The following is a 26,549-nucleotide window of genomic DNA, read 5'->3' on the forward strand; positions in this document are numbered from 1 at the left end:
GATACCTACAAGTCTCACTTGGCATATAACTTAAAAATTATTTTATTCAGTATATAGTCAGTATTTTATAAGGATCAGTATTTATTAGAGAAGACATAACAAAAATGGCACTTGGACACTGAAACTTATATAACAACTTATATATTATTATACTTAAATTAGCTTCATTTTGTTATTTGCAGGTATATTTTTTCTATCTTTTTATTTCAACATTTCTGCCACTTTCCATTTTAAGTATGTCACTTATAAACAGCTTATAGTTGAGTTTTGATGTTTATTTGGTCTGACAATGTTTATATTTTTAAAAATATATATTTTCTGTGTATATGTATATATGTAACATTTTTATCAAAGTGAAGCATGTACACACAAAAATTGAGACTTCATAAGGGAGAGCTTGGTGAGTGTTCACAAAATGAATCGCTTGAGTAACCACTACCCAGATCAAACTAATCATGCTCCCCCCATTCATTCTCTCCCATCTCCTTGTAAAGGTGACCAATATTCTAACTACTACTAAACAGTGAAGCCATTTGAACCAAGGAGTTTCCTCTGTGGATAGGGTTGTACTTACAGATCAATATCTACAGTAACTACAGGAGTCTTCAGGGTTTTTATTTTATTTTGTCTGTTTAGTTGAGTTAGGTTTTCAGAAAATTCATCCATTTCCCCTACATTTTCAAATATTTTGACCTCAATTTGCTAATGATATGCTGTGATGACCTTTTTAATGTACAAATGATCTGTAGTGATGCCCCTTTTTCATTCCAGCTATTGTTTGTGCAACCTTCTTTTTGTCCTTGACAGTGTTAATAGGTTTTTATAATTGTATTCATTTTTAAAAATAATCTATTTATTTATTTATTTTTGGCTGGGTTGATTTTCCCTATTGTTAAGATTATTATATTGAGTTGAATTCTGCTTTTATGTGTCTTGTTTTTTACTTCCAGTTTTTTTTTTTTTAGTGGTGGTTTACTTTTTTCTGTCTTCTTGAGTGGATACTTAAATTATTAATAATTTAGCCTATTCCCAAACATATTAATTCAAAAGTATATATTTGCCTCTACACATGGCTTTAGCTATGTACATTTGATGTTACATTTTTCAATATTTATTATAAAATGTTTCCTGATTTCCATTATAATTTCATCTGTGACCTATGGGTTATTTAAAAGCACAGTACTTCATTTCTACACCGTTGAGTGTTTGTCTCATCTCTTTATTTTTGTTGTTATTTTTTTCTCAATTTATTCGACTGCAGTCAGTATACTTTCTATACTTTGAGACTCAATTTTTTTGAGACTTGTTTACATCCAACATATGGTCAGTGACACTTGTGCACTTGGAAAGGACGTGGATTCTCTAGTTATTAACTATTGTGTTATAAATATATCAGTGAGTCATCTATGTTTTTTGTTTGAGGCTATTTTATTAGAGGCATACTAATTTTGGATTAGCACTCTAGTAACCCATTTTTTAATACTATTGTTAGCCATAATTCTATGCTTAAGGTTTAGTTTTGTAGCTTCACAAGTTTCCTTTTTGTCAGTGTTTGTATGATACAGCTTTTTTCATTTCTTTTGGTCCTTAAGGAGTATCTTTTCTGTGTAGTGTTAGTCAGATTGTCTGTTTAGCCAGTCTGACAATTATTGTCCTTAAATTGGGTATTTAATTCATTTACATTTAATATTACTACTGATTTTGGGCCAAAGTGCCACATTTCCATTTGTTTTCTATGTTGTTATTTTTTTCTTCCTGACTTCCCATCTTTTGGATATTAAAGATTTAATGTATGGCCATGAAGGAGACAGATGTCATTGTTTTCCAAGATTTTACATTCTAATCATGGGATTTGGAGAGGGCATGATGGGGAGAGAGCAAAAACATGGAGAATTAAGTAAGTAATGTAGTGAAAGTGTCATGGAAAAAACAAAATAGGATAATTCGATAGAGTGATAAAAGGCACTAATTTATTTGTATGTTGTATCTGTACATTTCTGAGAAAGTGATAGCTGGGAACTGAGTAACAGAAATTGCCAGTTGTGGAAAAAGCTGAGTAAAGTTTACACCAGGCAGGAATAATCTTTTTGGCTGAAGGGTGGAAAGAAGGCCAACATGGCTGTAATATAGGTGATCAAGAGTGAAGATTATATGAGATGATGTCTGGGACATATCCAAATCTACTTATTTCCTATAGAAAGTAGTCAGTCATGAAAAAGAGTTAGATTTAATTGAGTGAAATGAGAGACTACAGTGGGATTTAAACAAAGATTAATGTGAGTTCACTTACTTCAGAAATATTATTCTGCCTGGTAAATGGAAAATGATTTTAGTAAAGCTAGAGTGAAAACTAGGTGGCAATTAGGAATCCATTGCAATCTTCCAGCCAAGAGATGATGGTGACCTGGACTGTGTGGGAGTAGCAGAGATGGATGGAAGTGGTAGGCGGGTTTACTGCGGAGGATGATATGACTAGATTTGATGTAGAGTGTGAGGCTATAGGTGTGAACTGCTCGGATTTTGGCCTGAAGAAATTCACCAAGATTGTATAGACTGAAGGAGGAGCAGGATAGAGATGCTAGGAGGTAAATAAGGACTCTGTTTTATGATGGTATGTTTGAAGTGCACATTAACCATCCAAGTGGAAATATTAAAGACACAATTGGATTGGATGATGAATCTGAAATTTAAGGGAAAGACTAGAACTAGTGATTTGAATTTGGATATCACTGACAAAAAGAACACTTTTAACACCAAAAACTCTTTAAGATCACTTGGAAAGAAAATGCAGAATTCAAAGTAGGTCCTAAAATAGAATCTTAGGTGCTTTAAATTTAGAGGTGAGTGGAGTAGGGAGGAGAAGGAAGTGAAATTGGAGAAGCCTATATAAACTATATGAGGAAAGAGGGGGTGATCATTGGTGACAGTGTAGCTGCTGAAGGGGATGAGTTAAAACACTCAGGTATTAGAAATACCAGAATATAGAAAGAAGAACCGTATTAACTTTCAATGACTGACTATTTTTTTTTTTATTAGAGACCCTTTACCAAAAGGTAAATGGCTCCAAACACTGAGATGTAATTTGGAAGTTTCCACCACAGCAACACGTACCAGTGTTCAGCTTATTTATTTAAACACACAAATGTTGACTGTATAATTTTCAGATTAAGGTAACAGCTAATAAAACTGTATGGGAAAAAAAAGATTATAGCACTCTTTACTTATTAGTCAGGTTGTGTCTAAATATTACAAGTAATATAATCCCTGTCAAAACACCTCAGTTTTATTGATTTTTACAAATATTTTAATGTGGCTTTTCAGCCAAGTTTACTGTTGGAAGGTCATGGTAGATTAATCGCAAATTAGCTCAAACAGTGAACTCAACTCAAAGAAGAATCAGCATCACAATGTAATACAACCAAGGAAATCCGTCTACAACACTAATGAGCAGTTGCCCTTCTGCACTGGGTCATTATGATAATAAGTCAGGTTGGGAAGCAAAGATGAATAAACTTCAAAATATAGAGTAAATACTTAATTTAGCTGTCTGCTTTCATAGCATTTAATATTTCTGTGCCAAAATCTTACAGTAGTGGGCTGGAAGATGTGATTTTATGAGTGATAATATTTAATACAATTTCCATTTTTACTTCATCATCATCTTTACTGACACCTTCCTCAATTAGCTCATTTCAAATGATAAGCATTTCTATCCCTCAGAGGTGAGAATAATTTATTTCATTAATGATTCTGGAAATATGGCAATATTCATAAATAGAAAAATCAAGAAATGGAGTAAGAAAGTAAAAAAAGAATTTTCGACTAATTTTGGAATATATTCAAGAAAATTAAACCATCCAAAAAACAGATTCCACTCTAAGATTACCTTTTATTTTACTTTATTATAGCATGCATCAATGAAATTTCACAGAATTTTGTTCATAAATAGATAATATCTTGATGTCATGATTAACATTCCTCCACCTACCATTATGAGATTTCAGGTGACCCTGCCACCATATAAATATTGCTGTGTACCAAAACACAAAAGGAGAAGATAGATACATGTCTCAGCCCATTTGGGCTGCTATAACAATACCACAGACTGGGTGCCTGATGAGGAGCAGAAATGTATTTCTCAGACAGTTTTGGAGGCTGGAAGTCCAAGCCCTTCTTATTGTAGCCTACATGACAAAAGGCCTGAAGATCTCTGTGGGGTCTCTTTTAGAAGGACACCAATTCCAGTTATGAGGCTCTGACTTGATGGCCTAAACACATCCCAAAGGTTCTTGTTTGACTTGCGGAGTTTGCATGAAAGGCAGTGGGCTGGAGTCTCACCCTCTGGCACTGCACGTGAGAGTCCTGCTCTGGGGACAGCCGTCCAAATACCATCACCTTGGGGAGTAGGATTTTAATATATGAATTTGGAAGGGACACAAACAATCAGACTATAACAGTGTGTCACTCTTTTTGGTTATGCTACATATAGAATTCCCTATGTAATATATGGTATCATATATATCTTTCTTGTAATAGGGCCTCCTAATTCATCCTGAAAAAGTTCCCATTTCTTACATTGCTTATTTATTTGTTTGTTTGTTTGTTTGTTTTTGGTATCATTACTCTACAATTACATGAGGAACATTATGTTTACTAGATTCCCCCCATCACCAAGTTCCCCCCACATTCCACATTGCAGTCATTGTCCAAGGCTGCTTCCATATCTTGGCTATTGTGAATAGTGCTGTAATAAACATAGGGGTGCATTTGTCTTTTTCAAACTGGGCTGCTGCGTTCTTAGCTTAAATTCCTAGGAGTAGAATTCCTGGGTCAAATGGTATTTCTATTTTGAGTTTTTTGAGGAACCTCCATACTGCTTTCCACAATGGTTGAACTAGTTAACATTCCCACCAGCAGTGTAGGAGGGTTCCCCTTTCGCCACATCCTTGCCAACATTTGTTGTTGTTTGTCTTTTGGATGGTGGTGATCCTTACTGGCATGAGGTGATATCTCATTGTGGGTTTAATTTGCGTTTCTCTGATGACTAGTCATGAGGAGCATCTTTTCATGAGCTCATTGGCCATCTGAATTTCTCCTTTGGAGAACTGGTCTGCTCAGCTCCTCTGAAATTTTTTAATTTGTTTATTTGCTTTTTGTTTGTTGAGGTATGTGAGCTCTTTATATATTTTGGATGTCAACCCTTTATCAGATCTGTCATTTATGAATATATTTTCCCATATTGTAGGATACCTTTTTGTTCTATTGGTGGTGTTCTTTGCTGTACAGAAGCTTTGCAGTTTGACGTAGTCCCACTTGTTCATTTTTGCATTGGTTTCCTTTGCCCAGGGAGATATGTTCATGAAGAAGTTGCCCATGTTTATGCCCAAGAGATTTTTGCCTATGTTTTTTTCTAAGAGTTTTATGCTTTCATGACTTACATTCAGGTCTTTGATCCATTTCGAATTTACTTTTGTGTATGGGGTTAGACAGTGATACAGTTTCATTCTCTTACATGTAGATGTTCAGTTTTGCCAACACCAGCTGTTGAAGAGGCTGTCATTTCCCCATTGCATATCCATGGCTCCTTTATCATATATTAATTGAGCATATATGTTTGGGTTAATATCTGGACTCTCTATTCTGTTCCAGTGGTCTGTGGCTCTGTTCTTGTGCCAGTACCAAATTGTCTTGATTACTGTGGCTTTGTAGTAGAGCTCAAAGTTGGGAAGCGAGATCCCCCCCACTTTATTCTTCCTTCTCAGGACTGCTTTGTCTATTCAGGGTCTTTTGTGGTTCCATGTGAATTTTAAAACTATTTGTTCCAGCTTGTTGAAGAATGCTGTTGTTATTTTGATAGGAATTGCACTGAATCTGTAGATTGCTTTAGGCAGGATGGCCATTTTGACAATATTAATTCTTCCTAGCCAAGAGCATGGGATGAGTTTCCATGTGTTAGTGTCCTCTTGTAGTTTTCAAGGTATAGGTCTTTCACTTCCTTGGTTCAGTTTATTCCTAGGTATTTTATTCTTTTTGATGCAATTGTGATTGGAATTGTTTTGCTGATTTCTCTTTCTATTGTTTCATTGTTAGTGTATAGGAAAGCCACAGATTTCTGTGTGTTAATTTTGTATCCTGCAACTTTGCTGAATTCAGATATTAGTTTTAGTAGCTTTGGAGTGGATTCTCTAGGGTTTTTTATGTACAATATCATGTCATCTGCAAATAGTGACAGTTTGACTTCTTCTTTACCAATCCAGATGCCTTGTATTTCTTTGTTTTGTCTGATCACCGTGGCTAGGACCTCCAGTACTATGTTGAATAGCAGTGAGGAGAGTGAGCATCCCTGTCATGTTCCTGACCTTAGAGGAAAAGCTTTCAGTTTCTCACTGTTAAGTATGGTGTTGGCTGTGGGTTTGTCATATATGGCCTTTATTACATTGAGGTACTTGCACTCTATACCCATTTTGTTGAGAGTTTTTACCATGAATGGATGCTGAATTTTGTCGAATGCTTTTTCAGCATCTATGGAGATGATCATGTGGTTTTTGTCCTTCTTTTTGTTGACTTGGTGGATGATGTTAATGGATTTTCGAATGTTGTACCATCCATGCATCCCTGTGATGAATCCCAGTTGATCATGGTGTATGATCCTCTTGATGTATTTTTGAATTTGGTTTGCTAATATTTTGTTGAGTATTTTTGTATCTATGTTCATCAGGAATATTGGTCTGTAATTTTCTTTTTTGGTGGGGTCTTTGCCTGGTTTTGGTATTAGAGTGATGCTGGCTTCACAGAATGAGTAGAGAAATATTCCCTCCTGTTCTATTTTTTGGAAAACTTTAAGGAGAATGGGTATTATGTCTTCTCTTTATGTCTGATAAAATTCAGCAGTGAATCTGTCTGGACCAGGAGTTTTGTTCTTGGGTAGTTTTTTGGTTACTGCTTCAATTTCTTTACTGGTAATTGGTCTGTTTAGATTTTCTCTTTCTTCCTGGGTCAGTCTTGGAAGGTTGTATTTTTCTAGGAAGTTGTCCATTTCTTTCAGGTTTTCCAGCTTCTTAGCATATAGATTTTTATAGTGTTCTCTAATAAATTTTTGTATTTCTGTGGGGTCCGTCATGATTTTTCCTTTCTCATTTCTGATTCTGTTGATGTATCTAGATTTTCTTTTTCTCTTAATAAGTCTGGCTAGAGGCTTATCTATTTTGTTTATTTTCTCAAAGAACCAGCTCTTGGTTTCATTGATTTTTTCTATTGTTTTATTGTTCTCAATTTTATTTATTTCCTGTCTGATCTTTTTTATATCCCTCCTTCTGCTGACTTTGGGCCTCATTTGTTCTTCTTTTTACAGTTTCAATAATTGTGATTTTAGACTATTGATTTGGGATTGTTTTTCCTTCTTTAAATAGGCCTGGACTGGTATATAATTCCCTCTTAGAACTGCCTTCGCTGTGTCTCGAAGAAGTTGGGGCTTTGAGCTGTTGTTGTCATTTGTCTCCATATATTGCTTGATCTCTGTTTTAATTTGGTCATTGATACATTGATTATTTAGGAATATGTTGTTAAGCCTCCATGTGTTTGTCAGCCTTTTTGTTTTCTTTGTACAATTTATTTCTAGTTTCATGCCTTTGTGGTCTGAGAAGTTAGTTGGCAGAATTTCAATCTTTTGGAATTTACTGAGGCTCTTTTTGTGGCCTAGTATGTGGTCTATTCTGGAAAATGTTCCATGTGCACTTGAGAAGAATGTGTATCCTGCTCCTTTTGGGTGTAGAGTTCTGTAGATATCTGTTAAGTCCATCTGTTCTGGAGCGTTGTTCAGTGCCTCTGTGTCCTTCCTTATTTTCTGTCTGGTGGATCTGTCCTTTGGAGTGAGTGGTGTGTTGAGGTCTCCTAGAATGAATGTATTGCATTCTATTTCCTCCTTTAATTGTGTTTGTATTTGTTTCACATATGTAGATGCTCCTGTGTTGGGTGCAAAGATATTTCTAACGGTTATATCTGCTTGTGGGACTGACCCCTTTATCATTATGTAATGTTCTTCTTTGTCTCTTATTACTTTCTTTGTTTTGAAGTCTATTTTGTCTAATACAAGTACTGCAACACTTACTTTTTTCCCCCTATTGTTTGCATGAAATATCTTTTTCCATCCCTTGACTTTTAGTCTGTGTATGTCTTTGGGTGTGAGGTGAGTCTCTTGTAAGCAGCATATGGATGGGTCTTGCTTTTTTATCCATTCTATTACTCTGTATCTTTTGATTGGTACATTCAGTCCAATTACATTTAGGGTGATTGTTGAAAGATATGTACTTATTGCCATTGCAGGCTTTAGATTTGTGGAAGGTTCAAGGGTAGCCTATTTCCAGTCTAGCCATCTAACTTAACTCTCTTATTAAGCTATTATAAACACAGTCTGATGATTCTTTATTTCTCTCCCTTCTTATTCCTCCTCCTCCATTTTTTATATGTTAGGTGTTTTATTCTGTACTATTTTCTGTTTCCTTTGACTGCTTTTGTGAGTAGTTGATTTTATTTTTTGCCTTTAGTTAGTATGTGGTTGGTCTGCTTTCTTTGTTGTGATTTTATTTTCTGCGGTAACATCTATTTAGCCTTAGGAGTGCTTCCTTCTAGAGCAGTCCCTTTAAAATATCCTGTAGAGGTGGTTTGTGGGAGGCAGATTCCCTTAACTTTTGCTTGTCTGGAAATTGTTTAATATATCCTTTATATTTAAATGATAGTCATGCTGAATACAGTATTCTTAGTTCAAGGCCCTTCTGTTTCATTACATTAAATATATCATGCCATTTTCTTCTGGCCTGTAAGATTTCTGTTGAGAAGTCTGATGATAACCTGATGGCTTTTCCTTTTTAGGTGAACTTTTTTCTCTCTCTGCCTGCCCTTAATACTGTGTCCTTGACTTTGATCTTTGCTAGTTTAATTGTCTTGGTGTTGTCCTCCTTGGGTTCCTTGTGTTGGGAGTTCTGTAGATTTCCATGGTCTGAGAGACTATTTCCTCCTCCAGTTTGGGGAAGTTTTCAGTAATTATTTCTTCAAAGACACTTTCTGTCCCTTTTTCTCTCTCTTCTTCTTCTGGTACTCCTATAATGCGAATATCATTCCATTTAGATTGGTCACACAGTTCTCTTAATATTCTTTCATTCCTGGAGATCCTTTTATCTCTCTTTGCCTCAGCTTCTCTATGTTCCTATTCTCTGATTTCTATTCCATTGACAGCTTCTTGCACCTCATCCAGTCTGCTCGTAAGTCCTTCCAGCAATTGTTTTCTTTCTGTATTCTCCCTCCCAACTTGATTCTTTAGCTCTTGCATATTTCTCTGCAGGTCTATCAGCATGGTTATGACCTTTATTTTGAATTCTTTTTCAGGAAGATTTGTTATATCTATCTCCCCATGCCCTATCTTGGGGGTTTTCTGGGTAATTCTGGACTGGACCAAATTCTTCTGCCTTTTCATGGTGATAGAGGTAGTTGTAGGCAGGTAGCATGGTGATAGAAGTAGTATGTCAGCTGGGAGAACAAAGTCCTTTCCTGCTTGCTGGTTGCCTTGCCCTTCCCTCCTGCCTGTATTGGTTACCCGCACACCTGGCGCAGCCTCTGGATTAATCCCCTAAGCTGCTGTGGGAGGGGTCACCTGTCACGGTAGCCCAGAGCCCTGCGGGGAGTGACAGGCATGCCGATTGTGCTCCTGTGAGAATAGCGCCCCTTCATGCCTTTCCCATTTCTTCTGCCTTTGTCAGGTAGCTGTGTGTTGGCGACAGCTGTGCACCAGGAGGAGTTTCTGGTCAGTTGCTGTGGGCCCGGCAGTTCCCCAGCTGCTTCACTTTGGTTCTCTGGGGGCTGGGGTGCCTGATGTTCCCCGGGATTCCCAGCTGCTGGGCTGAGAGTGCTGGGACGCTTTCGTACAGCTGTGAGGCCCCTGTCCCCTTAAGACTTTCAAGAAGCACTCACTTTTCTTTTGTCCAGTGGGAGCCAGCTGCAGGGACCTGCTTGCAGATTTTACTTTTGCATTTCTCTAGTACCCAGCACACCATGCAATGTGAGTCTGCCCTCCCGGTGCAGATTACTAGAGCTGGTTATTTAGGAGTCCTGTGATTCCACTCTCTCCCCTCTCCAACTCCTTTCTTCCCGCCAGGGAGCTGGGGTGGGGCTAGTGCTCAATTCCTGCTGGGCCGTGACTTGTATCTTACCCTCTTCGTGAGATGCTGAGTTTTCACAGGTGTAGATGTAGCTTGGGTGTTGTGCTGTATCCTCTGGTCTCTCTTTTAGGAATAGTTGTATTTGTTGTATTTTCAAAAATATATATGGGTTTGGGAGGAGATTTCCACTGCCCTACTCATGCCACCATCTTGATTCCTCCCCCATTGCCTTTTGATATGTCAGAATGATTCTCCTTCTGAAATCTGTTGTTTTCATCCATGTCATTGTGCTCTCTGATAATCAACAACAATATTTTTTACTTTCTTTAAAAAGAGACTCAGCTATACCTTATTAAAGATTATCTTTTTCATCTCAACTCCAGCAGTACTGACCACTTTGGGCCACTTTTTCAGCTTATTATCAGCCTCTCAGAGTATGCTATGGTTCATTTTTTTAAATTAAAGTAAAATCTGTGTAACATAAAATTACACTCTTCACAATTTTAAAGTATCTAGTTCAGTGGTATTAAATACATTCACATTGTTGTGCTACCATCACTAAAATACAGCTACAGAACTCTTTTCATTGTATAAAACTGAAATTCTGTACTCATTAAATAGTAACTGCCCATCATCTACTTTTGTTTTCTAGGAATGTCATATAAGTGGTATCATACAGAATTACTTTTTGTGACTGGCTTATTTCACTTAGCTTAATGTCTTCAAGGTCATTCATATTATAACAAGGGTCAGAATTTCCTTTCTTTTTTTTAAGGCTGAATTTATTTTAAGGCTGAATAATATTTTGTTGTATGTATATAGCACATTTTCTTTATCCACTCATCCATGGACTCCTGGGTTGTTTCCACCTTTTAGGTATTGTGAATAATGCTGCTATGGTCATAGGTTGTGCAAAAAATCTGTTTGAGTCCCTGCTTCTGTTTCTTTTCAGGCATATACCTTGAAGTGGAATTGCTAGGTCATATACTAATTCAATTTTTTAATTTTTTGAGCAGCCACCAGTTTTCCACAGCAGCTACACCATTATATGTTCCTTCCAACACTGCCTAAAAGTTGCCATTTCTGCATACCATTGTCAACACTTGTTATTATATGCAGCTGTTTTTATTTGCAGGTTTGGTTGGTTGTTTGATAGTTGCCATCCTAATGAATGTGAAGTGATAATGGTTCAGATTTTCTTCATAATTATCTAATCTTTCTTGAAGTACCTTGAGATAAATCATTCTGAGATATATATAAGTTTTGAATATATGCTGTTGGAAAGAATTACAATAAAGAGTACCCAGGCAAAATTTGAGAATCTTAAAACAAGACAGGTAAAAATATTGCATTAAAGGATGTCAAATCCTGGACCATTTTGTTCACTTTACTGAAGTGTATCATCAACAAAGGGCCCGTGATAATTCAGAGTCAGGAGATGAACTGTTTTATTTATTATTTGTATAAATTATTTTTAAACTAATTATTTTATGGTTTTATTCTTTGTGTTGCTATGATGTTACTTTTGTAATTATATTATCTCCAGCCTCTGTAATAAGATTATTTATATTATTCCTTGCTCATAAATAGCATAAATTGCTAATCCAAACCTTAGATTTAACTTTTCCATGATCTAAATCTTCTAATGACCCAAGAAAGTTAAGATCTAATGCATTACTTCTTCAGTTGGAGCCTACTTTCAAATTTCCAAAAGGGTTCAGTTTCAACAAAAACCACTTGTTGAATACATTAATGTGGAGAATCTGTTTTCAGCATGTAGATGATACTGGAAATTGTAAAAAAGAATAACATTTATTTTCAGTCCTTTCTAAATTCGGCCATATTGTTATTTTCCTGAGAATGATTTTTATTCCCTATCTGAATACTTACTGTATTGACTAGCTTAATTCTCTTGATTTTCTTTATAACTTTGAATTACAAAATAATTAGTGAATTACATGCTGATATAAAAGTATAATTCATGAAATACCTTTTCATTTATACCTTTAAAATCATTACATTTTACTCTTTCCAATATAGTTTCAAATCAGTACATTTGAAACATTTGGTTTTTCAATTGGTACTTAGCTATTGATTGTTTTCCATATATATATATATATATATTGAGATTTTTATCTTGTTTTCATAACAAGCACAGCTATAAATGTATCTTTTATATCTTATAAAAGTTAGTTAACACCTTAACATTTCGTTTTACTTCCTTTCTGTTCTCTTCTGCACATGCACACACACCAACATGCATGTGCACACATGAATACACATGCATTTTAAATTGACAGCATACTAGAGATAAAATTTTATGTACTTTCAACTGTGTGTTATTAACTGGATATTACATTATGAACATCTTCCTCATCTAATAATACAGTCTTTGAAATTTAGTTATTTCAATATTAAAGTGGGAACAAATGGTCTCAGACCATGTTCCTTCTTCCAAGACTTCTTTGAGGCTGCAGACCCCCTGCAGGGCAAGGCTAGGAGAAGTAAGAGAACACCTACAAGATCTGAGGAAACGTCATGGATTTTATGGTACCTGCCAATATCATGGGAGCAAGCAATATGACCTTTCAAAAAAGGTAATAAATCTCTTTCAATAATTAAATACATTAAAAGATGTATTCTACCACTGCATTATTTATAATCCCTTTTCTTCACCCTCTGTTCATACAATAGTGAAACCAAACCAAAGCAAAACAACCCCAAACCAAATGACTATTGGCAGGTAAATTTTAAGGGTAGATGGGAGTGAGGTCTCAGGTAGACTTTACCCCCAACTAGAAGACAGTTTTATTAGTTAATCTGATTTCTCTTTGTCTTTTTGTCTTCCAGTTAAAAGTCTCAAAATAGAATAAAATTATCTTGCCAACTTCATATGCCACATTCTTTCCCATTTAAGATTATATAAAAAGTATAAATCCTACATAAGAGCTAGGAAAAAGATGGAAGTATTTCTACTGATTATAATAACCAATATTAAATGAATGCTTAGTATGGCTGAACACTGCTCTAACACTTCACGGACCTTGTTTTGTAACCCTCACAACTTTTTGTTGGACGTGCATTATTTCCATTGTCCAGATGGAAAAAAAAAATGAGGTACAGAAAGGTTATGAAACTTTCCCAAGTGGCAAGAGCCCATTTAATGCTACACTGCAACTATTTCTCAACCAGCAACTCCACTTGAATGTCTAATGAAGCATCACATATTTTACAGCTTAGAACAGAAGTTTAATTTCCTTCCCCTAAACATGCCCCTTCTCAGTAATAGCACTGCTTGTAGTCCAGTTGGTCAGGCAAATAAATAAGACCCAGGGAATTACCTTTGATTATTCTTTTCCCTTCAAGACCTTATCCAAGTTCTGCAAACTCCACCTACAGAATATATCCTGAACTGCACCACTACTACATTAATATAAGCCACTGTCATCTCCCCCCAGGACTACTTGAATGGCTCCCTGACTAGTCTCTCTCCTTTTACATCTGCACTTCATGGAAGCTTTCTCACAAAACTTCAGCCATGGCAATCTTTTAAAAATATACACTGCATCTCATCACCCCTCTGCCCAAAATCCTCCAGTGGCTTCCTAATATACATAGACAAAAAAATCCATACTCCTTACCACGCCCTGCAGAGCCTTCATGACCTGGCCTTTGAGTGCTTCTCCAGCATCATAGCTGACAACAATCTGTTGCTCCTATTTTATTCTAGGCCTTTTTTGATACAAACCAAGTTCATGCTTATATCAGGCTCTTCAACTTGCAATTTCCTTTGCCTTAAATGCCCTTTCCCAAGACCTTGACATGGTTTCATCCCTCATGTTATTGAGGTCTCTGCTCAGATGCTACCTTCTCAGAAAATCCTTCCCTAGTCACCATCTATTATAGAAAGCTCTACCTAAAATTGCATCATTTATTCATTAATCTTGTTTGTTGCAAGGGGTTCTTGGCAAATGTTTTATGACCTGCTCAACAGGGGTTTAAAAAAAACCCCTGATTTGTAGTCTTAGCCCATTTGCATGGTGTAAATACTGCCATTTGAACTGATCTCAAGCTACCAACATGATGTCATTAAACAAGAAATAAGAGATACACAAAATTTGGCACAGTGTGTAAATTTAAAGTATATGGCATGTTAGTTTGATGCATTTATAAATTGTAATATGATTGACATTATAGTGATGAACACATATCATGTTACATATCATTTCTTATTAGTAGTTGGAATAATTATAATCATCTTAGCAAGTCTGATGATGATAATACAATATATTGTCTGTATTCACTATGCTGTACATCAGATCTCTAGGACTTGTTCACTAATTGTAAGTTTGTACACTTAAACCACATTAGTCCTATCCTCTAACCCCAATCCCCTGAAAACCACCATTTTACTCTCTGTTTTTAAGAGTTTGGGTTTTTTTAATTCTACATATAAGTGATGTTAAAGAATTCTTATCTTATCTCACTTAACATAATGTACTCAAGATCCATTCCTGGCATGGATTGCAAATGGCAGGATATTCTTCTTTCTCATGGCTAAATAATACTCCACTGCATGCATATATCACATTTTTCTGTATGCATTCATCCACTGATGGGCATTTATTTCCATATCTTGGTATTGTGAATAATGCTACAAGAAACATGGAAGTGCATATATCTCTTTGATACCTTATTTTTCAGTTCCTTTGGGTATATACACAGAAGTGGAATTGATGAATCATAGAGTATTTAAAACATTTTTTGAGGAACTTCCATGATACTTTCCATAATGGTTGAATCAATTTGTATTTCCATCATTAGTGTACAAGTGTTCCTTTTTCTCTACATCCTTGCCAACAATTGACTTGAAAGCCAGTGCAGGCTGCCTCCAGCACACCACTGCTGTTTTACGTGTTTTTCTAAACTATAATCCCCATGAGAGAGCAACTGTATTATGTTATCTACATCACTGTATTTCAAGATTTAGGTTAAAGTATGGCATAATAAAAATATGTTGCTCAGTAATATTCATAGAATAAATGAATCAATCAACTAATATATCACTCTGTGGTTCTTTAAGATATGTAGAGAGGTGCAGGATTTTAGGATCTATAATAGGAACTTGGGGGGGGTGGAAAGAGAGTAATACTCCCCAAAGTGAATCTGAGTATCCTTCCTACCCTTCTGAATCAAGGAACCACCCAATCCCCACTTGAATGTCCTTTTAAACCTCCCTAAAGGAATTACTGAGAATATAGATATTTAAATATGTTCTGTTCCTATTGAAATAATTTCATTTATATTTAGTCTACAAAAATTGATCTGAAGTTATTCCAGTACGTTGTGTACTTTAAGTATTTGATGAATGTCTAAAATGTCGTTCATGTCAAGAATATCTACAATTCAAATCATGACCTTCTTTTGGTTTGCATTATAATTTTAAAGTGACCTAGACACAGAAAGGATTAGTCTCAAGAATTTTAATAATCATATGACTATTCTTCTCTTCTTTCTGTAGTGACACTTGCTAGTATATTTATGCTGAACAAACAGTAGGGAGAGGGATCTCCTTCACACAAAATGTACAGGAATTCTGTTGTCAATATGTGACTTTATTTACTACTTGCTGTTTATGGCCATTATTTGCAATACCATACTTATACTTACTACAAACATGAAGCATGGAATAAGGAAAAGTTAAGCCTTCATCCTTTCTTCCTCTCATAATTCTTTACCAATAGCTGTAGTTATTTTATAATAATCCACAATGTATTAAGTTTAACAGAATCTTTGCTTCATAATGAAGCACTTCATTAAAGTGTTGTTTAGAGTGTCTCTGTTTACATTTATCCTCCTTACCTTCTTATGGTGACATTGTATGATGTTTGGCTGTCATCTGTTTTCTGCTTTTCAGATGGATTTATAGTGACAGATTTTACCATTGATGATGATCTTGCAGCTTTACCATTTGCTATTGAATGATTGTCATCAGTCAAACTGCTGCAGAAGCCCTGTGGATTATGTTTTATGCCTGGGGTATCACAAATGAGATAGAGTCCATATTGGGGCAATACTACTATTTCGCAAAGACATAATGTTCTCTATGATTTGTTTTTAGACATGGTGATTAAATATTCTACTGGATAGTGATTTCAGAATCAGAATACAATGACAAGATTTTTGTCATGCTTTAAATGGAAATATATGTAGGGTTTTCTTGGTGAAGGCTTTTATATAAATAAATCATGTTAAGGGCTGATAGAATGCTCACAGCTGGTCATTTAGTACTACAGAAGGTGTCCAAAATCATTTGCTCTTTTTCTGGGCAACTATAACCATGACTTTCTGTGACATTCACAGCCTGTTTAATTGGAAGGGTTTCAATGTTAGAAAATAGTTCTATGTCATTTTTTAAACTTTTTTATTCCGTATTGTACATTGAGTCTTAGTTTGACTAGCGTTGATTTTCTTTAGCAGTAAGGGTTTAAATTTTTTTTAAAAAGGACTTTTTACTTTGGTGCAACCAATTATTTAGTCCTACATGGAAAGCTTTGGAAATCCATGAGAGTCAAACTTGCTCACAGCAAAACATTTGTTTGTGAAGCAGCACAGAGAAGACAGCAATATTCTCTAAATGTTGTCCGTGTATGCTATGGATCCTCCTGGAGCTTCAGAAATCTAGCTCTCAGCACTTCATAAATCACTTTGAATTGATATCACCAAAGTTATGTGATGATCTGGTACATTTCTAACTCAAAAAGAATCAGAAGAAATACCAAAGAATTTGCTGGGTTGTTTTTGTAAGAACTTTGTCATGTGTCCTCTTAAAATGGTAGAATTCGGACATATTTGTTATAACTTTTTGGCACTCAATCCTTAGAAAATGTCTGTATAGTTACAGGAGTGTCATCTCCTATCCTTATTTTAAAATTGCAGCCAGAATGACATCAGGCTCTGCAGCTTTTTCATTTTTCATTTCATTTACACTCTTTACACTTCACTGGCAAGGAAGGTCACCTCTTTAAAATTTGGGGTGAAGGCCAGCTTGGCAAACCTTAGCAGAGTCCTCTCTTTTGCAGATTTTCATTGCAGATGGAAAACATGTGATTTAATATAATTAAGATGGTTACTGCCTGCAGAATTTCCCCTCTGTCAATGATGAGGGACGTGTCATCTGTATGTAGTGGTTCTGCACGGTGGTTAGGTAGGTTCACACCCTTTAGGAACATGTAGAAATCACCCCAGAGGTCTCTGACATTGTGTCAGAGCAGGCATTCCATTTTTGATCACCTGTTCAATTGAATTTAAAAATAATTGAGAACTACTATGTGTAAGGCATTAAAAGAATATTCTATAGTTTCTACTTGCAGCAACTTACACCTTGGTTCTGTGGTAAAACAAGCACAAAATAGTTTCTTTACAAAGCAACATTTAATTGTCATAAGGAATGTTTGCTTGTTACTTTGAAATATAAAATAGGTTGTGAGAGTGTGGTGAAGTTAGACATTGAGGTGTAAGAATATATGTACGAAGGAGTTAGAAATATTCATACATGTGGGAGGGATTATTATGTTCAAAGAAAAAACACAGAAAACTGGATCTATAAACCTGCCTCATAATTTACCAATCATGTGAAGAGGAACATGTTACCTACTGTATTAGCTTTGCTACCACAACATATTACCACAAACGTAGTGGCTTGCAACTACTAGGTATGGGTTACAAGTCTGACATGAGCCTTAGTGGGCTAAAATCCAGGTGTGGGCAGGGTTGCATTCCCTTCTGGAGGTGAGAGGAGAATCCATTTCCTTGATTTTTCCAGTTTCTACAGGCCACCTGCATTTCTGAGCTCTTGGCCCCTTACTCCAACTTCAAAGCTAGAAATAGGTTGATTTCTTCTCATGTTCCATTACCCTGACATCCTCTTTTGCTTCCCTCTTCTATTTTTAAGGACCCTTGTGATTACACTGGATTCACTAGGCTAATCCAGATTATCTTCCCATCTCAAGGTCTTTGGCTAATTTATATCTTCAAAGTCCCCTTTGTCATAGAAGGTAACATATTCACAGATTCTGAGGATTAAGATATGGACATCTTTGCCATTATTCTTTCTATCATACCTACAATCTCTCATTTCAACTTTCTAATCAGTTCCTACCTGTCTTAGGGTTCTTGTTCGCAAAACAAGCTCCCACCTTCCTGACAAAAGCTAGGCACTAAATAAAAGGTTATTTTCCCCAAGGAAATGTTTATTCTGAAATAATTGGGAAACACCTCTCTTAAGGAAGCTCGAATTAAAATGAACCACAGCAGACACACCCAGACAGGACTTGGAGAGAAATACAGGAAGTGCTGTCTTCTGAACACATTTTCCGTCTTCACTCTCTCCTCTCCTATTGTTTACTTACCATTTTAGGCAAAAAACTGTATTAGAAAAACAAGTTTTTCTTTTAAAAAAAGTCACTAAATTATAAATAAATATCATGTCCAAAGATGAGAGTTTCTAAAAGGGGAAGAACAATATAGTTAAAAACTGTAGAGACTTCAAAGATGAGGATAGGGGAAAAAATATGAATTTTCCAACCGAGTTGCTGGTAACTCTCTTGAAAGTGATTAAAGTAGGGTGGTAGGTGGTGCATGAGCTGCAGGGGGTTAAGTAGAGAAGGGGTGGTAAAGTCATAAACAGCAGAGGGTACAGACTACTCATAACAAAGTCCCTAGAGAATCATAAGAAAGTGTGGCAATATATAAGCATGAAAATAGTGGATGCTATTTCATTTGTCATAGCTAAAACTGAATAAGTGTTAAGTGATTCTGATGTGTTCAAAGAATTCGTGAACCGGGATCAGAAACTCTCATTTTGTCTTTGATTTGTTATTCTACACTGTTAACATTACATTTCCAACTTTTCTCATCACTACAAATCTTTGCTATTATTCCCCAAATGCTTTGAACTAGAGTGATTCATTCATGTCTGCAATGTCATAAATTGGAGAATGCATAGGTTCTGTCTACTGTGGTAACTGTAGTAGCACAAAAACAAAGGCAATGCTGGGTATTTCTCAAGGGTTAATAATTTTTAGAAGGCAAAGCTTTAAACTGTCACATTCCTGATTGTGATTCACACCAACTCTGTGCTCTGTGATGGCTTCATTGAAAGGACTGTCATGTTCTATGGAGGACTCAGCCTACTGCTCTTTTACCTGCAGCTGGTGTGGAAGCCATGCTGTGCTCATGGCTTGTTCGCAGGAGGCAGGTTGATCATTTGAAACCATAGATTGTTTCAGATGAGAGGGAAATATGTGAGGAGAGAATGGATGTCAAGGGCAGTGCTAAAGAGAAGAAAAATGCTTGTCTGAGTTTTACCTGCGGCTAACATTGTTAAAAATGATAGCAACTTAATGAAGCATGGAGTGCTAAAGGCATTAATAAGCTGAGGGAGGAGGACCTTATTCATTCCAATTTGGATTTCACTTACTCGTGTTACTACTTTTCTTAAGACTGGACTAAAATTTTGATACCTTCTGGACCAGTGATGCCCTTTAGAGTTGATAATTAATTTGAGTGAATTATTAAATCATATTTCCTGTGCTCGGAATGCAATGTAGTCACAGTATGAAGCAGAGTTAACCATTTATCAAGATAATAAAGAAAATGCATTAAATATTTGCTCATTAAGAGCAAGCACTAAATTATCGGTAGTAGTAAAATCATTATGTAAAAGAGAATCATTTGTTTATTAAAATGAGATATATTAGTAATCTCCTTATACTGATTAAGAATATTTCCCAACATATCCAAACGTATAGGCAAGAATACCACAGACCCAGACATACCCAGCACACATCTATAAGAACTAACTTAGGACCCTTTTTGTATCAATTCTATACTTATCCATACCTCCCTATCCCCAGATTATTTGCAAAGAAATTCCATAGATACCACTTTCTCTATAAATATTTCAGTATGTATCTTTGAAGAATACTCTATTTTGTAAACAAAACCACTGTCATACCTAAAAATTAATACTATTTCTACTACTTCTTTAATACTGACAAATATCCAGTCAGTATTCAGATTGATCACATTTGCTTCCATTTTTTTTAATGGTTGGTTGAATCAGGATGTACCTGAAATCACATATTACATGTGTTTAATGTATCTCTTGTATTTCTCTTAATACAAACACCCCACTATTTTTTATTTCCTTGCATTTTACTTTTTGGAGAAACCAAGTTGTTTGGGCAATGGAGGTTTTGCCATTCTGGATTTTAATAATTGTATCCCTGTGGTGCTGTTGACATGCTCTTCTGCTACTGTATTTCTGTGTAAACTGATAGTTACATTCAGAGAGAGTCTAATTTAGGTTCACTTTTTTGGCACAATACTTTATAGATGGTGCTGTGTGCTTTTATCACACTGCAGAGAATGTCCAGGTGTCTCCCTTTTGAGGACGTTAGTGGCCATTGATGATCGTTAGTGTCCATAGATCCATCATATCAAAAAGGGCCCCTTCATAGCAAACAGCAGCATCCCATATAATTACAGTTTTCTCCACATTGCTTTTTCATTTTACGTTATATCTCTCCAGTTGTTGTTTTTTTCCATCTCAGGTTTTTTTGGCTATTCTTGCATGTTAATTCTTCCAAATCAGCTTTGTATAATCAACTTATCAAGCTCTAGGGGAAAATAAAAACCCTAATGTTTTTAATGAAAAAATCAAATTGCTTTATATTTATATATTGACTTAGGGAATGCTGAAAAAGTGACTCTTGTTATTTCTCAGGGCTAGACGTTGAGATTTTATTTCTTACAGAGTGAGGTAGAGAGTTCCGTCAAATACATTCCTGTGAATAGTTAGGCATTGATTAAAACCCTTTGAAAAAACAATTTCAACAAATAATTGAATGTTTTATCTTCAAAGGATTATCATTAGTCATCCAGTTAGATTATTGTTTCTTAGAAATTCTGAAGTCATAGAGTAATTCATTTTCAAATTTCTAAACTTGATGTGAGTTTAAAGTGAATATAAAAATCATTTGGAGGGCAGAATGTTTGTTTCTCTGGTGATCTGAGACCCATTTACACTGCAGTGAAATGGCACATTGGCTTACCTGCAACTCACTAAGTTCACACTCGGCAGTTGTAGGATACACTTAGAGAGGAGAAGGAATAAATGGGCTGCACATTATAACTGAGTGACAATTACAAATCATTCAGTGAGATTATTGTAAGTGAATTTGTCTGAAGGAAAGTACAGGCAGGTAGGGGGCTGTACTTCTGGACGCCCCACCACCTTGTTCTAAGTTTATTGAAATGAGCATATATTTACAAGGGACATAAAATTCACCAAAAAAATAGTCATTGGAGGTATTTTGAGTTAATTTGTTTTACATTTAAAGCATCGTTTAAAAGCTTTTATTGTTAGAACTACATTTGAACATAGGTCCACTAAATCAAAACTTACGTACTTTCTTCAGAGAATATTTATGATTATAGTCAGCCGCTCCTATTTTGCAGTTGCTCAGAAATTTTTGCTGGGGTGTAGGAACTTGATTCCACGTGGTTTGGTAGGGTTTGGTCTTTGAGTAAATCCTCTACTGTTCTCAGACTTCCAATAAATTTCCTACATTCAGTCCCACGTCTCATGCCTACTTCTTGTCAGACCTGCTGCTATGAGGTTCTGCTGGACTTCCCCCTGGGAGACAGCTACTGTGAGTATTGTAGGCCATGACCTCTGTTCTCCCTCATCAGCCAGCTCTCATCGACCTTCCAGAAAATGCTCCTCATCCTCTTCTCTTTGTTGTTATTGACTTCTATTTTACCTCTTTATTATCTTTTTTGAGGTCTCAGATAAAAGAGCAGATAATCACATCAACTACATCCATCAACTCAAACACAGAGACATACATACATTTTTATAAAGCTTCCCAGATTATTCCAGTGGGTATTATATTCACAATTCCTAGGATTATTTCTGGTTCTGATATCATGTAACTCTCATTGCTTTCTGAAAGCTAATCTATTTATCTATAAACAGGAGAATTGGATAAACACTATTAGAAGCAAGGATACAGACAAGTTTTCAAAATACATTAGAGATGGAATCACTGCATATGAAAATATTAAAATCCACAACACTGGCAAGAGCAGATATAGAATATCACAAAGCCTCTTTCAAAACTAAACAGTTTTCTTATGTGGACACCTATTTGCTCTAGGAAATTCATAGACAGCGAGGTGGGGAGGGAGGCAGAGCTCAACAGTGGGCAGAAATTAGATGGTCTTAAATTGTTTTCTTGAGAGATGAGGAAAGAAGAAATGCATGAGAGTAATTCGGGTCAAGTCTTATGAAGAGGGTGGAGTGTCATCTTCTATAGAGTGTGGCCTTATTAATATTTTTATGTCTTTCATGAGGATTGGCCTATAGGCACCAGAGTTCCTATGGCCTTATTAAATCATTAAGGAGTTAAACTTTGGTCTGACTCCCTTAACTATGTGCCAGTGACACTCAAAGTCAGTAAAATCTCTAAAACACCGGACCCTTTGGTAGTGTTTTCTTAAATCTTGGATTCTGATAAGGACAAAATAACTGGTATAATGTAGGTTACAGAGAGTTAATAGCAGATAATATTTTTTAAATCCAGACCCAGCAATGCATGTGCTAGAAATTGGTTCTGGATGTCAGACTCATCCATGGGAGCTAATATATGCAGCCCCGGGGCAGTGTTTGAGTTGGCAGAGTTCCTAGGTTGCTCACTTCAGACTATGAGGTCTCCTTTGACCCCAGCGCTATACGAACACATATCTCAGTCATGATGGGGAAATGACGGGCAAGCAACACTCTATGTGATGATCATATGTTATTTGTTACTTTGAGGCTGAAGAATTCTTCAGAAAAACTCTATTCACTAATCCCATCTAAGTGAGATCAATTTCTTAATATTCTGCTTACTATAGAAGGAACACTGAATTTAATGCTGCATCAGTGAAGTAATTATGACATACAAGGAAAAAGCTTTGCTACAGTAAAATATCAAACATTTGGTATTATTTCAAAAGTTATTTTGAATTTTTTTTCAGGCACCAAGTTTGTAAAAAGTATCTTCCAGCTAAAAAATTTAGGGTATTGTGTGTTGATGTCGAAGGTTCGCTGAAGCCTAGTCATGATGCCATTTTTGTATTTCCTACAGTTCCTCATTGTACATCATACAGATTGGGGTTTCATTCATTGAGAAATAAGGTTTTATAACTACTCTATTCTGAAGAGTCTCCTATGGAAAATGCAAGACATAATTTTTAAAAAAGTAGTATAGATACATTAAATAATTATTCTATTAGGGTCATTAAAATTTTGGAGTCCTTAGAAAATTACTGTTAAAATTTTCAGTCATTCTCTGATGCCTTCAAAGAATACTTCTATTCGTTGTATTTTTCAATAATGCTGTCTACCACATTTTTAGAAGTTTATTCAAAATACTACATGCCAACTAATTTAATTAATTTTGCATGAAATGTGAAAGAATCCATAGAAAATAAATGAAAGGGGATATTGTTTTGAAATGGGATTCCTCTCATATTCTCTAAGGCAATGACTGCTTTTCCATGTCACTTAATGCTGGCTGTTGAATTATAGAATGAGTCCGTGGGGTTTCTAATGTAACTTTTTTTCATGGATTTCATCTATTATTCCAAAGCAACACAGAAGATCCTAAGTCATAAATCTGCTTTGTAGCTCCAAAAGAATTTGGCCTCTTCCTGTTTTTGTTTGTTGAGCTTCTTCCTAAACAAAGTTCTTTATCAATAACCTCAGTATATCTTCATTTTTCTTATTGGATACCTATGATCTCTTGCTTTGGTATTTCTCTTTTTGCTTCTGATTTAAAAAACTGTGCATTTTTTTTTCTGGACAGGAAGATGCTAACTTAAAGTATTTATGTAGAATCTTTTTTCGAAGGAACATGAAGTATTTTGTATCCATTATCTAATTACCTCTTCCACAGTTTTGACTTTGGAGATGAAATACTGGGAAACAGAGGGTAATAGAATTTGCATAATTGTCTCAGCTCATCAAGTCCTATTAGGATGAATACCCAAGCAACGTATGTCTTAGTTTTCTACAAGTGACAAAATATTGTAGTGTTTGCTGGGATTCAAACACTAACAGAAAAAAAGACAGTGGCAAGCTAATAGAAGTCATAGGGAAGCATGTTACAGTGACTTTGGTTATTCAACTAAATTTAAAAATATATAAACTATAGTCTCTGCATTTTAGGAGTTTACAATTTAATTATTGAGCATATTCTTTATTATTTTACAGACCTTGTCATGAATACTTTAGGATTACCAGAAATTAGGATCAGAGCGTTTTACATTTATAGTAGCGTCAGCTATCTTTCTGCATTATATCAGATTAATCAATTGGTATGTTCCTCAGTAAATTTCTTTTTAAATTCCCCATACATGAGTTGTTGAATATGGGCTGTCTAAGGGAAATAATTCCTTGTGAATGAATAACATCTAAAAAATACAGAAACAGCAAATATTTTGGATCATGATTAATGGGGCATGTTCCATCTTACTCCTATTCTTTTCCTTCTCTGATACTTATTTTGCTTCAGTTTTTATTTATTTAAAAATAATTTTATTAAAAACTAAGACATGTAAAAACAATATAGCAGGATATTGAATAAAAGTAAAAGCTCTCCTCTTTCTCTTGTTGACTTTATTCCCAAATCCCAGAGGTCACAGCTTTAATATGTTTATGTATATCCTTCCCCCAAATGTCTAAGCATATTCAGGTATTTATATGGACATACATAGATAAGTCTATCTCTGTCTGTCTGCATTTATACTGTTTATATACCTTTGTGCATGTAAACTCAGTATTTCCCACCCAGAGTGATATTCAGTAAAACAGAATGGCCAGACCTCAGACCAATCAAAGCAGATGTCTTGGCTGTTCTTTGGTTTGCTGAGGTTACCCAGCTGGTCTCAGGGGAGAGGATGCATTTGGGAGGCTTGGGCAGCAGCAATTTACCAATGACTACAGAAGTATTTCACTATTCTAACCACCAGTTTTTCCATAACTGTGCCTAGTAGGCAAATACCAGCTCTACTTTCAGTCCTTCAGTGGTTATGATTTTCTCTCCCTGTACACAAGTGTGCCTGCATTCTAGGAAAGATTTCAAAAGACCAGCATCAGAGCCACTTATATAGCCCTTCCATATCAACTTTTCATATTTTCTAATTCAGTCCTTAGAGTTCACTATAGACACACTATATGTATTCATGAATGTCTCATGTCGAAACTATGAAGCAGATAAAGTTTATTTCTAGAACATTCTTCTCAGGATTCCCTCTGTGACTCAACAGAACCTTTACCCAAACTTTAGTGGCTCTGTCCTCCCAGTTGTACCCTTCCAATGGCCCCAGTCACCCCGAGATTAGCATCTCATATCTCATAGCATTTAGGAAACAAGAAGATACCTTATTGATTTATTAGTGTACTTTCCATGTGTCTCACTATTATAATATATTATCCACACATGGATGGTGGGACTAATTTAAACTAGTTGTTTCTCTCTTTCTACCCAGGGCATTGCACATAAATGTTGCTCAATAATGTTTGTGCATTATTCTTTTGGACTCCATTGGTTATCAACTATCACAAAACATTCAGAATATGTATTTTTTTAGACCTTTATGTAGACTTGAAAATAAAGGATTGCCACATTTCCCTCAATTGTCATTCAGTTGACTTATAGTAACTCCATTCCTTTCTTTATTTCCTTTTTTTTTACACATGTTTACTCCTTGTACAGAACCCCCTCAGTTAATATGTCCCAGCTTCAATCAGTTCTCTGCATGTCCTAGAATTTCTTCATTATTTTCTATTCGGGGATGTAAATTAATTTACTTTCATTGAGTATGTACAGCCAAACCCTTTGCTAGGTAGGTACTTTGCAAACACTATCTCATTTAATCCAAATCGTCTCTCAGTAGTGTATTTATTATTGACCTAATTTTCAGATAAGGAAGTGAAGAGTTGGGAAAGTAAGATAATCTGCCCAAGGTCACATAAATTCTGGGAGCACAATTTAAACACAGGACAGTGCCTTCAAAGCCCTGTGTTATTTTTGCTGCATCACACTAACTCCATGAATGTGGTACTTTTTTAAGGTGACGTGTGTTTTCTAACTCTCAAGCTGTTATCCACATATGGAATTTCTAACTCAATTTATACTCTGTAACACAGTAAGGTGAGTAAATTGGTGTATAATGAATGCTTTAGGTGATCATGATTATAATGGGAACTTAAAAACTAGGTGAAGCAATGTCAATGATTTGTTAGAGAACTAAAATCCAATTTTAACCCATTTCTTTTAAAGCTGT

General features: G+C 35.6%; 1 protein-coding gene across 3 annotated transcripts in view; it reads left to right on the forward strand.

Moving 5' to 3' along the window:
- Nucleotides 1–26,549, forward strand: part of LAMA2 (laminin subunit alpha 2) — a 588,333-nt gene that overhangs the window by 160,108 nt on the left and 401,676 nt on the right. The window lies entirely within an intron of this gene.

The sequence above is a fragment of the Manis javanica genome, chromosome 13, assembly GCF_040802235.1.
Source record: "Manis javanica isolate MJ-LG chromosome 13, MJ_LKY, whole genome shotgun sequence".
NCBI classification, from domain to species: domain Eukaryota; kingdom Metazoa; phylum Chordata; class Mammalia; order Pholidota; family Manidae; genus Manis; species Manis javanica.